Raw genomic sequence first — 5,936 nt, 5'->3', positions numbered from 1 at the left:
TTTTTGATTCTGTGTGAATAATTTTAGAGCCTAATGAAGTACAGCATATACTCATTAAAAGTAATATTTTTCTACAGACAAGGTTTACTTTTAAATTTAGAAAAACTTTATTAATTCAATGAGAGTCTTATATAACAAGTATTGATTATATAGTGGATCACGTTGATGGATTTCCTTATATTGAACCATCCCTACATCCCAGGTATGAAGCCTACTTGATCATTATGGATGATCATTTTGGCATGTTCTGGGGTTAGGTTTGCAAGAATTTTAATGATTATTTTTACATCAATATTTATAAGTGAAATTGGTCTGAAGTTCTCTTTCTTTGTTGGGTCTTTGTATGGTTTAGGTATAAGTATAGCTGTGGTTTAATAGAACGAATTGGATAGTATTCCTTCTATTTCTATTTTGTGGAATAGTTTAAAGAGTATTGGTATTAGGTCTTCTTTGAAAGTATGAGAGAATTCTGCACTAAACACATATGGTCCTGGGCTTTTTTTGGATGGGAGACTATTAATGAATGCTTCAATTTCTTTAGGGTTTATGGGACTATTTAGATGGTTTGTTTGACCCTGATTTAACTTTGGTACCTGGTATCTGTCTAGAAAATGGTTCATTTCATACAGATTTTTCAGTTTTGTTGAGTATAGCCTTTTGTAGTAGAATCTGATGATTTTTTTGGATTTCCTCGTTTTCTGTGGTACATCTGCCTTTTCATTTCTGATTTTGTTAATTTGGATACTGCATCTGTGCCCTCTGGTTAGTCTGGCTAAATGTTTATCCTGTTGATTTTCTCAAAGAAAAAGCTCCTGGTTTTGTTGATTCTTTGTATAATTCTTTTTGTTTCTACTTGGTTGATTTCAGCCCAGAGTTTGATTATTTCTTGTCATCTACTCCTCTTGAATGTATTTCCTTCTTTTTGTTCAAGAGCTTTCAGATGTGCTGTCAAGCTTCTAATGTATGCTCTCTCCAGTTTCTTTTTGAAGGCATTCAGAGATAAAAGTTTTACTCTTAGCACTGCTTTTCTTGTGTCCCATAAGTTTTGGTGTATTGTGCCTTCATTTTCAATCAATTCTAAAGTCTTTAATTCCTTTATTTATTTCTTCCTTGGCCAAGCTATAATTGAGTAGATTGTTGTTCAGCTTCCATATATATGTGGGCTTTCTATTGTTTTTTGTTGTTATTGAAGACCAACCTTTTAGTCCGTGGTGACCTGATAGCATTCATGGGATTTTTTCAATCTTCTGGTATCCCTTGAGGCCTGTTTTATGACCAATTATACAGTCAATTTTGGAGAAGATACAATGAGGTTCTGAGAAGAAGGTATATTCTTTTGTTTTAGTGTGAAATATTCTGTAGATATGTGTTATTTCTATTTGGTTCATAACTTCTCTTAGTTTTATGTCTCTGTTTAGTTTCTGTTTCAATGACCTGTCCATTGCAGAGAGTGGGGTGTTGGAGTCTCTCACTATCATTGTGTGAGGTGCAATGTGTGATTTGACCTTTAGTAAAGTTCTTTTATGAATGTAGGTGCCCTTGCATGTGGAGCATAGATGTTCAGAATTGAGAGTTCATCTTGGTAGATTTTTTCTTTGACAAGTATGAAGTGTCCTTTCTTATCTCTTTTGGTATCTTTTGGTTGAAATTTGATTTTATTAGTTATTAGAATGGCTACTGCAGCTTGTTTCTTGGTACCATTTGTTTAGAAAATTTTTTCCAGCCCTTTACTCTGAGGTAATGTCTGTCTTTGACACTGAGGTGCATGTCCTTTATGCAGCAAAATGCTGGGTCCTGATTATGTATCCAGTCTGTTAGTCTATGTCTTTTTATTAGGAAATTGAGTCCATTGATGTTAAGAGATATTAAGGACTGGTAATTGTTGCTTCCTGTTATTTTTGTTGTTATAGGTGGAATTATGTTTGTATTGCTATCTTCTTTTATATTTCTTGAACGAAATTATCTTCTTACTTTTTCTAGGGTGTAGTTTTCCCTCTATTATCCCTTGGAGGGCTGACTATGTTGAAATATATTGTATACATTTGTTTTTTGTCATGGAATATCTTGGTTTCTTCATCTATGTTAATTAAGACTTTTGCTGGATATAGTAGCCTAGGCGGATATTTGTGTTCTCTTGGGGTCTGTATGACATTTGCCCAGGATCTTCTACCTTTCCTAGTCACTGGTGAGATGTCTGGTTTAATTCGAATATATCTGCCTCTATATGTTACTTGACCTTTTTCCCTTATTGCTTTTAATATTCTTTCTTTGTTTTGTCCATTTGATGTTTTGACTACTATGAGACAGGACAAATTTCCTTTCTGCCTCAGTCTATTTGGAGTTCTGTAAGCTTCTTGTATGTTCATAGGCATCTCTTTCTGTAGGTTAGGTAGGTTTTCTTCTACAATTTTGTTGAAAGTATTTACTGGCCCTTTAGGTTGAGAATCTTTGCTCTCTTCTATATCTATTTTCCTTAGGTCTGATCTTCTCATTGTTTCCTGGATTTCCCGGATGTTTTCGGTTAGGAGCTTTTTGCATTTTGCATTTTCTTTGACTGTTGTACCAATGTTTTCTATGATATCTTCTGCACTTGAAATTCTCTCTTCTAACTTGTATTCTGTTGGTGATGCTTGCATATATGACTCCTGATCTCTTTCCTAGGTTTTCTATCTCCAGGGTTGTCTCCCTTTGTGATTTATTTATTAATTTTATTTCCATTTTTAGATCCTGGGTGGGTTTTGCTCAATTCTTTCACCTGTTTGTTTGTTTGTTTGTTTGTTTATTATAATTCTTTAAGGGATTTTTGTGTTTCCACTTTAAGTGCTTCTACCTTGTTTACTTGTGTTCTCCTGTATTTGTCTAAGGGAGGTATTTATGTTCATCTTACAATCCTCTATTATCATCATGAGATGTGGTTTTTAGATCAGAGTCTTCTTTTCTGATGTGTTGGGGGTATCTAGGGCTCACTGTGGTGGGAGGACTCTGTCCTAATGATGCCACGTAGCCTTGGTTTCTGTTGCTTATGTTCTTGACCTTGCCTCTTGCCATCTGTATTTTTCTGGCATTAGCTGGTCTTGCTGTCTCTGACTATTGATTGTCTGTCTTACAAGCCTGTGTGTTAGTACTCTTGGGAGACCAGTTCTCTCTGGAATAAATTTGAGTATAAAGAGCTGTGTCACAGGGTCACATCCGGGGTGCAGACGGAAACTTAAATGATCCTGTTTGTGGCTTTTCCTCAGTTCCTTTGTCTTGATGACTCTGGGCTAGTCCCTCTTGGGCCAGGAATTTGAGCCAAAGTCGAGCTGTTACCTGTGCTCACAGGTGTGCCTGCACCCCTGGGAGACCAGCACTCTCCTGATGGTTTTTGAGTATGGAGTGTTGCCACACAATATCAGTTATGGGTGCAGACAGAAACTGGAAGGTTCCTGTTCCAGGCTGCTCCTTGGTTACTGTTACTTGGTTACTGTGTGCTGAGTTCTCTGGGTGGGTCCCACAGAGCAAAAGAGGTTGTTTTACCTGTTCTCACAGGAGTACAGGCGTCCCTGCAAGACCAGCTCTGTCCTGGAGGTATTTGGGTATGAAGGGCTGTGGCACAGGATCACCTCTGGGTGCCACATGCATTGTTAATATTCATCAAACAATTCTTTCTTGATTTACCATAGGTTTTCTCCCCACTCAGTTCAGTATTCTTGTTTTTTTTTTTTAACTTATAAATCATGTGAGAGAAGTGGATTATTATCCTGTGGCAAATATTATTGCTACATTATTCCTTTTAGATTTAATCAGGTTAGGAAGGATTTTTTTAAAAAAAAACTCTACAATGCAAATATTACACATATAATATTACATGATGTAGTAAGTATACTGTGATATTGATGGCACTGTAGGGTTAAAGAAATTAATAAAGTGCTTGAATTTGATAAGAGACTCTCTTTAGCAGAGGAAAATGTACACCCATATGTATATAAATATTTGGGGTTATTATAGACCTGATATCTATTTATATATGTGTTTATGTATATTGTTTCAGGTTCCCACCTCTATGTGTACTGTGACATGTACTGCTGGATTCAGGAAAGTTCATCAGAAACAAACAGCTGACTGCTGTTTTGATTGTGCACAGTGCCCAGAAAATGAGGTTTCCAATGAGACAGGTACATGTTTGGGTAATGATTTAAAAATTTGCCGAATTTGAGTATCTTCTCTTTACCAACTAGGAATATGAATTGACTTAGATGGAAACTGAAGACCTAAAATCTCTGTGCTTGAGAATTTAATCATTTGAATAGTAACATTTTTTTTGGACCCTCCAAATCACCTGCAATATCTCCTACATACAATATATTTCTCTCACAATAAGTTGGATACTGATGCATACACACACACACACACACACACACACACACATATATATATATAAAATCTGGAGGCCAGATAAGGCAGGAAAGCTAGAAAAATATACCTCATGTACAGGAAATAGCTTTTGGGATAGCCTCTGACACAGTTTTCCAGTACCCACATGAGGGCCAAGCTTCATATGTGCTACATATGTGAGGGGAGACCTGGGTCTAGTTCATGTATGTTGGTGGTGGGTGGTTTAGACTCTGAGAGCCCCAAGGCTGTTGGTGAGTTAACTATGTTGGTCTTCCTGTTGAGTTTCTAACCCTTTTTGGCCCACAATCCTTTCTTCTATTTATCCATAGAGTCCCCAAGATCCATTCACTGTTTGGCTGTGGGTGTCTGTATCTGTCTGAGTCAACTGCTGGGTGAAGCCTTCAGAGGACAACTTGCTCCCCTCTTCAAGAGTAACAGAACAGCATTAATTTTTTTTTAGAGTCTGGTGTTTAATCATGGGATGGGTCTCAAGTAGACCCATTATTAGTTGGCTACTTCCTCAGTCTCTGCTCCATCCCTTGTGTCTGTATTTCTTGTAGACAGGATAAATTTGGGGCTGAAAGTTTTGTGGGTGGGTTGGTGTCTCTATCATTCTACTAAGGGACCTGCCTACAACCAGAGGTGGCCTCTTCAGGTTCCATATCCCCAATGTTTTGAGTCACAGGTAATGTTACCCCCCATTGATTCTGTTGTGCCTCACTTATCCCTAGTGTCTGTCTCATCCTGTAGAAGTAGTTGCCCTCCACCTCCTCACCTCTTACAGATGCTTACATTCATTCATTTTCATGGCCATCTAGCCATCTCTCCTGTCCTTCACCACACCTGATCCTGAACCCCCATTCCTCTCCCCATCCAGCCTCCTTCCTAGTTCCCTCTCTTCATCTGCCTCTTATACTATTTCTTCTCCCAATCTCAGTGGTATTCAAGCTTCCTCACTTGGATCATCCTTCTTGTTTAGGTGCATTGTGCCTGTGGAGTGTAACACAGTACCTGTATTTTATGCATAATATCATCTGTAAGTGCAAATATGATGGTTACTGATTTTACATTTTGCAGAAAATGAATTGAGGGAAAACAACGGTAACAATTTTTTATTTGATATTTTATCTATTTACATTTCAGATGCCATCCTCCTTCCCCATTCTCCCCACCCATTAATCCCCTATCCCATCCCTCCTCCTCCTTTTTTTTGCCTCTATACTGTTTAAATTACATGCAAGTATTAAGGTCAGTTCTGGGTTCAGGAATGAGCTATACAATAGATACAAATAGTCTAGGAATAAGAAAGACAATAAACTCAGATAATCAAAGAGCATGCACGGCAATAAAGAGAATGCCACGATGACTCCTTTGATAACTATTTCTAAGGGCTTGTCAGGATGACCAAAATATCTGAGCCTACTTTCCTTTCTTAGCCCAAAAGTCATTTTCATGCTTGAAGCCTACTTCTTTGTTCTAGCTTAAGATTTAGATTTCTGTCTAAAATTATTTCTTTGTTCTAGCCCAAAATTTAGATTCCTGCCTTAAATTTCATTTTTGTT

General features: G+C 37.4%; 1 pseudogene; it reads left to right on the top strand.

The window, feature by feature from the left end:
* LOC114634578 overlaps window positions 1-4,154 on the top strand; it is an 11,816-nt pseudogene extending 7,662 nt beyond the window's left edge.
* The last annotated feature ends 1,782 nt before the right edge of the window (window positions 4,155-5,936 follow it).

The sequence above is a fragment of the Grammomys surdaster genome, unplaced genomic scaffold (assembly GCF_004785775.1).
Source record: "Grammomys surdaster isolate TR1022 unplaced genomic scaffold, NIH_TR_1.0 1010, whole genome shotgun sequence".
In the NCBI taxonomy this organism is placed as follows: domain Eukaryota; kingdom Metazoa; phylum Chordata; class Mammalia; order Rodentia; family Muridae; genus Grammomys; species Grammomys surdaster.
The sequence above is the reverse complement of the archived record's forward strand: the minus strand, read 5'-3'. Positions and strand labels throughout refer to the sequence as shown.